Raw genomic sequence first — 10,093 nt, forward strand, 5'->3', positions numbered from 1 at the left:
TTTAGTTCGGCCGATTCGGCGCCGGGCGAATCACTGTTTTGTTTGTGACGGCGAATCACTGTCTAGGGCCTCTAGTCTAGGGTAGCTACAGTGCCGTTTTGTTTTTATTTGATAATAATTGTTCGATCGTTGACTAATTAGGCTCAAAATGTTCGTCTCGCAAAGTACAACCAAACTGTACAATTAATTAATGGTATATAGCATGCCGGAGCTTGGACTCTAGTTTCGAAAGTTTAAGATTAGACATGTTGATTTCTCGATCTATATATACTAACATCGGTGAACAAATATTGAATGGGATATTTATCTTATAATAACATATACTAGTATAGTTCGTATAAGAAAAAGGACCTTTTTAACAAACTAAATAACAGAGGAACAAGCAGGTAATAACTGAAATATAAATTTCAACACTGTTTAGATTTGAATAGTACAAATCCTATGACACCATCTGTTATGTTTAGACTTTAGATGTAATAGAATTTGTTTGCAGCTCATTCCATTCCAAATTGTAGGTCTAGCATCATCTAATGTCAAAATGGTTTTTGACCTAGTTTTCCAAAAAAAGTATCACCACTTACAATTTCCAATAAGCACGCTCCAGACATATTCCCGATGAAATTAATAAAACTAATTTCATGGAAAAGGGAGAGTTCAGCGCTACCGAACCTTAGGCTGCCATTCTACTACCAAATGCACGGTAGCAACCCTACATGCGCATAAAAATTCATCTAAAAGTACGAATGAATAGCACATAGGCATCTGTCTTCATTTAAAACTTGAGGCAGAGCATACTTGATCATAGATATTTCCATGCTCTATTAATTAATAATCATATATATGTAGGTGACTCCGATGCATATCGGTACTCGTTGCTTGGTGCGTTGGTGCTTGGTTCTTGAAGCAGTGGCAGTGACCCCCTAGACAAGCGCAATTGGGAGTACAGAAAGAATTCCCTATACGTATCATCAAAAGGAAAGAATTCCCCATGAGCCATGAAGCAGGTCGCGCACAGGCACACAGCCCACAGCAGAAAACAGTCCAGCGAAGTGAATGGAACAGGTCGCCCGCGATAGGAGAGAACCCGCTTGCGCCTCCGCTGTCAAACCATGAACTGATTTCAGGCCAGCGAGACGCCACTTTGTTACTCCAGAATTGCAGAGACATGTTAGGAATCATGCAACCCACTTGGTCGATAAAAATGCCACACCAGAAACGGCATGAATCAGCATATGAGCAAATAGCAATGCATATAATACAATGGCTGTCAAACCTTGGCTAGTCAGTTCGATCTTACCTGCTGCATATATGGTGATATAATCGTTGAAGTGTTCAGAGCTCACTTTTGTCCTTTTGCTGCTGATTATGTATCTTTTTTACCATAATTCTGGAGGATATATGATTGATTATATCATGATTGCAGGGCAAAGCTACTGATCCTTCAGTTGGAATTTCTCAACGTGGAAGAAACACAAAATTTGAGTTCCAAGCGTTGGCCAAGATTTTGATGGGTGCCTTTGCAAAGGAAAGGAACCCGGTTTGTTTGAGCAATGGATATTGCTGTTCCTTTTTCAGCACAATATACTTGCAGCTATTGGCCGAAACCATTCGCAATGTCGTCCCTTCCCGTCCAGCGGCGGAACGGGCCCGTCGAGCGGCGCAGCGGGCCGGTCGAGCCGCGCAATCCCGTCAAGCGGCGCAGCGGGCGCAGTCCCGTCGAGCGGCGCAGAGGGCGCAGTGCCGCCGAGCGGCGCAGCGTGTCCCCTCCCGTCGAGCGGGGCAGGGGCTACCTTCTCCGTCGAGTCGACCCAGGATTGACCCAAACACTCCCATGGGGAAGCTAAGGACCACTCTAGGTGAGCTTCCAGCCGCCATCACCATCCTCTCGCAATCTCACCCAACTTTAGGATTAGAATGGAAACCCTAGAGATGCACATTCATGCCACCCTGGGGAAAACAGAGAGATCTGGCGTGGCGATTTCCGCCTTCACGAAACCAGATCCGGATACCTCGTTCCTTCCATCGGCGTGTTAGGGCTCGGGGATTTGGTTTGAGAGGGTGGTTGCCTTGCTCCGTTCCCTCCGGATACCTCGTTCCCTCCATCGGCGTGTTAGGGGCTCGGGGATTTGGTTTGAGAGGGTGGTTGCCTTGCTCCGTTCTCTCCATCCGTGTGTTAGGAAGGGTCCGTTCCCTCGGGGATTGGGTTTGAGAAGGTACCTTGTTCCGTTCCCTCCATCGGTGTGACGGTGTGATAGGGTTCCATGTAGGGGTGCACGTTACTGTTGGATCAGGGGAGGTGGTTTGACTGCAGCGGATCAGGTGGAGCCATGGAGGGGAGGGCCATCCAGGGCACACATTTTTTCTTGGTATTGGTAATCCAGCTTGCTTAATTTTGCATGACTCCTGTGTTTGTAAGTGATGGCTTTGTAGATAATTTTGGGATTGCCTTGCTGCTATTGGAGACGCCTTCTGGCTTCGCAATTTTTGGGTTTTTTTGCCCTCTACCTCTATAGACCAGATGCAAGAGAAGTACTTTGATCTTCCTTCCTCATTAATGATGTACTTGCTTCCTCTCTTATTATGTTGTCTTAAGTCTTATCTTTTAACCTTGTCTCCAGAGCTTGTGGGCAAACTTTGATATGTATGAAAGGGCAAGACATGTGAGTGGCCATCACCCTTCTCATTGTTCCCACTTTTTTTCTCAGTTGCTTGTCACCCTCCCCCCAAATTGACCAAGTGGCGATCTTGCATCACTTATGATTGACATGTTTTATCCTCGGTTATCACCTTTCAGTTTGCACCCACCTAATTGATAATAGGTTTAGGTTGCCTTGACTGAGACACAGGAATTTCAGGGTTAAATTTAGACATATGTTGGATGAAATAAAGAAACCTTAACAAATAAAGTTATCAAAAACATTTACGAAATGCAGTTTTTTTTCCCTGAACCTGCTAATGTTTGTTCATTTCTTTTATCAGATTGTTTTTCTGGAGGAATTTCAAACGTTTGATGACAAGTCCAGTGCCATTAATGTTGATACTGGTGTTAACAGTCAGCTTACCGAGATGATCATGAAATATTACCGCCCTGGGCATACATTGGTTGTTGGAAATGAGGAATATAAATCAATCATCGAATCAAGTTTGGTGAGTATAAGCTCTTTGTTTGCTTATATATGTGAACGAATTCAAATACAATTTTTGTTTGACTTCTTATAGGAAATTCCTTGCCTCTATGATGGTATTGTGATGGAGCTAATGTGGGGCATGCAGCATCTTATGCACAGGTTGGTGCCTGGAGAAAAATCAGAACTGCCTAAAGAGGACCGTGTCCCTATGAGTCAAGGACTGCAAATGTTCCTGAGTGTGGCTATCATGTCAAACCAGAGATGGTGAGTTTTACAGTTGCAAATGTTTCTGCTTCACCTTGTGTGCACGCAATCCTTTCATTTTCATAGACCAAAGCCAGTGATAAAACAACACTCTTTGTATCCAGGTAAATGAGCAGATTGTGTTGGCTGCATCTTTTTTGTTTCATTGTAATGCTGTTGAGAAGAAAGAGTATCCAGCCTTTTTGAGGATTGGTCGTTTGCTTAAGGATCTGTCAGGCATTGACTATAAGAATTGGGGCGCTCTGCCACCTGCAGCTGCTTTTAATATCATATTGACCCATAAAATTAATGATTTTGATGAGGTAAACCGTATTTACTCCCTCTGGCCCCAAATAAATCAATTCCTAGAATCCGTACGAGTCAAACTTTCTTAAGTTTGACTAACATTGTAGCAAAAAAGTAACAATATCTATGACACAAAATGAGCATATTATAAAAATATATTTTATGATACATCTAATAATACTAATTTGATATCATAAATCTTGATGTTTTTTTTTTCTAGAAATTTGGTCTAAGTTTAAAAAGTTTGACTTAAGACAACTCTAGAAATCTATTTATTCAGGACACAGGGAGTACTATGTAGATGTGTTCACATCTGCTTGCTGTGCATTCATGTACATTTGTTACGAATGTAATGGGCGAGTCTTGTCTCCTGCAGATGTTCTTTACACAAGATGTAAAATTGAAGTTGTTGAAAGATGCAGATAAGTACAAAGGTAAGGTAAATGAGGCAGCTTGCTTGATGGCCTACAAAACACCGGTGTCTGCCCATAAACGCAAGATTCAAGACAGAATTGAATTGTCCACTTTGGTTTTCGATGCTCGACGAGCGCATGAAGGGCCTAATTGGTTCTCTTCCAAAATTTGCCATGCCAAAGATTTAGCAAGCCATGATTTTGGCTAGTATTTGGTTTGCTACCAAAACTTGTCAAACTCTCACATTTGGCTTGCCAAATCTATGACAATTTTTTTGCCCAAGTTTTGAATTGCCAAATCTTTGGCAAGGTAAATTTTGGAATTCAACCAAGCAGGCCCGAAGCTTTAACTAAACTAAGCGGACACATGAAGTAAGACTATAAAGCCCATGCTCAACAGGTGGCTGAGCCTCTTGCAGCTAGACAGTTTGGTTTGTCCAATAGGGAGTTTTCCGTACTCACGTAGCTTATTGCATATTCTCCGAAGTTGAGCTTGTGATCTTGGTTGGCTTGTAACATTATGGATTTTAAGCTTGTGATCTTTGTTGGCTTGTAATATTGTGGATTAAGCTTGTGATCTTGGTTGGCTTCTAACATTATGGATCTTCCGTAAAATGATGTTATTAGTAATGATTGGTGTCCAGATCAACCCCTAAGTTTTTCTGTAATCACTGATCCGTGTTCTTTTAGTGAACACGTACCATGTGAACACGTACAAGTATTTGATTGTCATATAGCTAGAGAAATACCTAGTATAAGTGTTTGCTTGATTTCTGATCACAATTTATTGCATACTACAAAAATGTAGTGACATTTAAAAATTATTTCTGCCCAATTAATTTTTAACCATTGATTGCTACAAGGATAATATTTTCTTATTAGCACACAAGTGTGCTATCTACGAGATAGCTGTTGCCTCAAAAAGGTTGATTATGATAGCTATTCAATATTATGGTTACATATAAACAGAGGCATGCTTATTTATATAAGTGGTCTCTTGATTATACATCTAGGTGTATCCTCACTAAAGTTCAGCTAGCTTGCCCCTGGGCTTGGGGCCGTTGCACTGAAGATAGAAGGTTGGTTAAATGGGGAAAAATGGTGTAAATCCAGCAGTTACATGTTCTCCTAAAATCTTATCCAACATATGGTGTTATCTGTATTATTCTTACATATAAAACGATTGTTGCTTGTTATGTCAGTACCTACGTATAGTTTACCATATCAACTTAATTAATAATTTCAGCATAATATAAATGAACTAAGAAAAAGAGGGATCGTCCAAATTTATTCGTTTAGAGTTGAGTTTTAGAGAGCATATGACAAATTCACAGTTCACATTGGCTTCAAGTGAGGTGAGTATCCACAGGTTTCCAGATTGGAGTACAAGGCTGGCCATTCAGGTTTCCATGATTTTTTTTTTTTTGTAAAATAAGTATTGCAGCTTTCAGATGATGGTACCAACACATATAAAATAATTTACTGTACACAAATTACTAAGTCTAGCTTGAGTGAATCATATAAAGAACAGGTCCTCCAAAATTATTCTTTTAGACTGATGTTTATTTGCATTTAGACTGCACCCTGCATGTGTTATATTCAGGAGTTCAAATTTACTGGTTAATCTAACAGTTTTATATCCATTTCTATGTGTGTATATGTTCAGTTTAAGAACCATCACGTGTACGTTATACATAATTATCTGTCTTTACTACAAGAGAGATGAGCTGTACGACAGTGTCATCACCCGACACCCAATCTGGAAAGCGATAGAGATCCGTGGAACAGGTTCCCTCCGGTGAACTGTTTGGACTTCACTAGCACTTCAAATTAGCCAAAATATGCTCTCTATCGTGTAAGTCCATTCACGGTTATACATAACCTTTTGTAGTAAGTTGTGATCTACTTGCATGTTATATAAATATTTTAAAGGCTTCTCAGTAACCGCTGATGTGTAGCTTATGAATGCTTATTTGCTTACTAGCAGTCTAGCAGATTGTAGTCAGATAACTGCATACAACCTTTCTATCTTTTTTTTTTGAACGCAATGGAAGGACCTCTCTTTCAATTAAGGATAGAGAAAGAGGGTTTATGTACAAAGCATATAGATGAAAACACGGCCCTCACAGACAAAATAGGAGATAAGTGAAAAATTGAAACCGCTCTCCTGGAGCACTAGCCCCACTAGCGAAGGCCCTCTTCCTCTGCTCTATGTCCTCTTTTATTCTTGCAGCTACCTAGAATGTTGATTCTGTAATATTGTTGAAAATTCTCCAGTTTCTTTATTTCCAAAGGTTCTAGAAGGTATAGATGACCACCCTATTGAATCGTCTTCTTTCTGGGTATTCTTCTTGCTGCCTCCTCCCACCAAATGTTGATATGAGGTGTAGGTCATCAAAATGTTCCAAGATAGAACTATGTTCCAAACTGTCTTAGCATAAATATCCCTTAGTGCTTCGATTATATAATAACTATACATCGTAATGTCAAATAATACGTCAAAATCAACTAGGTAGCGACAACCTGGTATATGCAGCAAGTACAATTTTTTTAGCGACGGTGCAATGCGAATTTAAGGAATTGTCATAGACACAGGTTACTTATTTCTTCCTTTTATACTTCGTCTCACTACATGCAATAAGCATTATGTTCAAGACAGGTTAGAGGGCCCAACCTTGGATCTGTGAAAAAGAAGCGGCTACTCGGAAGAAACAAAGAAAGAAAGAAAGAAAGAAAGTGAGTGAGTGAGAGAGAGAAGCGGCCACTGACGAAGCTCTTGACCTCAGTGCTCTCCCAAACAATTCTATATTGTCATACAAGTTCACTCCGAGAATGAGCACTTTTACAATTTATATACTTCATGACTTCAATATTCATATTGCAACCATTATGAGGCTCTTGCAGGTTAAACAAGTTGTATATCCTCTTACTGTCATACACATAAAAAAAGAGTAAGTTTTGGATCACAAGACTATTGTCGGTGTTTCGAGTTACCACCGACGAATAAATTTTTAATATTACGCGTCTGGTTTGGATGGTGTGCTTAGAGGACACGAGGTTTATACTGGCTAGCACTGCAAGTTTGTAGTAGGGGGTACAAACGGGCGAGAGAGGAACAAGTCCCAAGTCTCTAGTGAAAGGAGTGAAAGGGTGCTGAGAGCTCGGTTGCTGCTCTTGTGTGTATCTGGATCTGATTGGTTCAGGGTCGGATCGGATCGGTCCTCGATGGGTCTATCCCCTCCATGGGATGCCCTGCTTTTCCTTTTATAGGCCAAGGAAAAGCACGGGTTACAGCGGAGAAAAAAAAGAATGAGAGGGAGAAGAAGTCCTTCAGGATCGCCGGGTCCTTCTTCTCCTTTATGCGGGTCCCGCCGACCCCGTAGATGTCAACAGGGGCAGCTCCACGTCGTGGCCCTATCCGTCACTAGCGCCACGCGTAGGCGTCATCTGCCGATCATGGCGTTCCATTCCGTCTCGACGGATGTCGTGATGAACTGACGCGCCTATCAGCGTTCGTACGATGGTTAGGCAGAATAGCACCGGCACGCCCAACGCTATTCTTGATGTGAACCCTCAGATATGGCCCGTCACGGCCACGGGTTACATCGGGGCGTGCCGGTCTCTTCCTTGGTGTTAGAGTTTTGACCCAGGCCCATACGCTTGGACCTGGAGTGGTCTGCGGCGGTATGGGTCTCCGTCAGGCAAGACGGAGCCCGCAACCTCGAGGTCGGGCGAGGCGGAGCCCGCCCCTAGAGGTCGGACGAGGCGGAGCGCAAACCCAAGGGTCGGGCGAGGCGGAGCTCGTGGCCTCGGGGTCGAGCGAGGCGGAGCACGGACCCAAGGGTCGGGCTAGGCGGAGCCCGTGGCCTCAGGGTCGGGCGAGTGAAAGCTCTAGTTTGGTTTTGGTGAGTTGATGAAACCCTAAGTGCTAACCTAGTTTATCAAGTGATCATGAGATAGGTAGCACATTCCAAGTGGAGAAGCAAATGAAGATCATGACATGACAATGGTGATGCCATGGTGATGATCAAATGCTTGGACTTGAAAAGAAGAAAGAGAAAAACAAAAGGCTCAAGGCAAAGGTATAAATTATAGGAGCTATTTTGTTTTGGTGATCAAGACACTTAGAGAGTGTGATTACATTTAGGTTTGATAGCCGTACTATTAAGAGGAGTGAAACTCGTATCGGAATGCAGTTATCAAAGTGCCGCTAGATGCTCTAACTCATTGCATATGCATTTAGGATCTAGTGGAGTGCTAACACCCTTGAAAATGGTTGTGAAAATATGCTAACACATGTGCACAAGATGATATACTTGGTGGTTGGCACATTTGAGCAAGGGTGAAGAAGATAGAAGTGAAAAGGAGTTAGTCACGCTGGTCACAAGGTGACCGGGCGCTGGTCTTGGAAGGACCGGCGTGTCCGGTCAAATGTGATGGCGTAGACGCCAGCTTCGGTCAAACGACCGGATGCTAGGTCTTGGACTGACCGGACGCTGAAAGGCTTTGTCCAGTCCTAGCTGATGTGGCAGCATAGTGGTCAGGGTAACTGACCGGACGCTGGCTGTGTCCGGTCAAGCATGATCGGACGCGTCCGGTCAAAGAAACTCGTTTCTGGAACCTTACTGGAAACGACCAGACGCTGGAGGCTGAGCGTCCAGTCAGTTTGTGCGTTGTGTCCGGTCAACAGACGACTGTTGAAATCTAACGAATAGTATTTAAAGCAGGGGACACGTGGCATGTATCACGTGACCGGACGCTGAGGGCCTACGTCTGGTCGATCAGACCGGAGCGTCCGGTCACCCCGCGCTGTGCCTAGTGAAGGGGTACAACGGCTTTATTTCATGGGGGGCTTCTATTTAAGCCCCATGGCCGGTTCAAGCTCACTCTCTTGGCCATTTTGCATTGACATAGCAACCTTGTGAGCTTAGCCAAAGCCCTCCCACTCATCTCCATCATTGATTCATCATCTTTGTGAGATTGGGAGAGAATCCAAGTGCATTGCTTGAGTGTTTGCATCTAGAGGCACATGGTGTTCGTGTTTCACTGCGAGATTCGCTTGTTACTCTTGGTGGTTGCCGCCACCTAGACGGCTTGGAGCAGCGAGGATCATAGAGCGGAGGACGGTGATTGTCTCCGGCTCCGATCGTGGTGATTGTGAGGGGTTCTTGACCTTTCTCCGGCAGAGCGCCAAAAGGTACTCTAGTGGATTACTCATGGCTTGTGTGATCCTCATCTTGTGTTGGTTGTGCGGCACCCTATTGAGGGTTTGGCGTGTGAAGCCAATTAGCGCGTGAACCTCCAAGTGAGTGAATCGCCACAAAGCTTGCCGGCAAGCAAGTGAACCTCGGTAAAAAATCATTGTGTTCATCATTGATTCCGAGGTGATTGGTCTTCATTGTTATTCACTCTTGTGATTGATTGGCTCCTTCCTCGACACGGCGGTATAACTTTCTTGATCACTCTCTTTACATTACCGCAAACTAGTTGTCAAGCTCTTTAGAGTAGCTAGTTGTGAGAGCTTGCTTGCTTGGTTGGTGTGGCTCTTTAGTTAGCCTTTGAGAGCACACTAACATAGGGTAGTGTTATAGATATTGTGTGAATAGATACTATCTAAACTAAAATTGTGGTAGGTGGCTTGCATTTTGAGTAGGCTAGCGCAACTCTTGCTATGCCTCATAATTGTCTAACCATTTTGTTAAGTGTTGTTGTAGAAATTTTATTAGGCTATTCACCCCCCCTCTAGCCATTAGGACCTTTCAAGTGGTATCGGAGCCGAGGTCACTGTGATTTGAGGCTTAACAACCTTCGGTGTAAAAATGGCTCAAATCAACAACACAAAGAAGCCACCCCAATTTGATGGCTCCAACTATCCCTATTGGAAGGCTAAGATGACAACTTATATCAAGTCAATCAATAGGAAGGTTTGGAAGGTGGTAGAGACAAAGATTGGGATTGAAGATGAAGAGGCTCCCACCACCGCCAAAGAAATACTACTCCAAA

The 10,093-nt window shown here is 43.2% G+C and overlaps 1 pseudogene; it reads left to right on the top strand.

Annotated features, from left to right (window-relative positions):
* The first annotated feature begins 1,539 nt into the window (after positions 1-1,539).
* On the top strand, positions 1,540-6,024 carry LOC136486100 (uncharacterized; annotated as a pseudogene).
* The last annotated feature ends 4,069 nt before the right edge of the window (positions 6,025-10,093 follow it).

Source organism: Miscanthus floridulus, chromosome 1, assembly GCF_019320115.1.
Source record: "Miscanthus floridulus cultivar M001 chromosome 1, ASM1932011v1, whole genome shotgun sequence".
Classification (NCBI taxonomy): Eukaryota; Viridiplantae; Streptophyta; class Magnoliopsida; order Poales; family Poaceae; genus Miscanthus; species Miscanthus floridulus.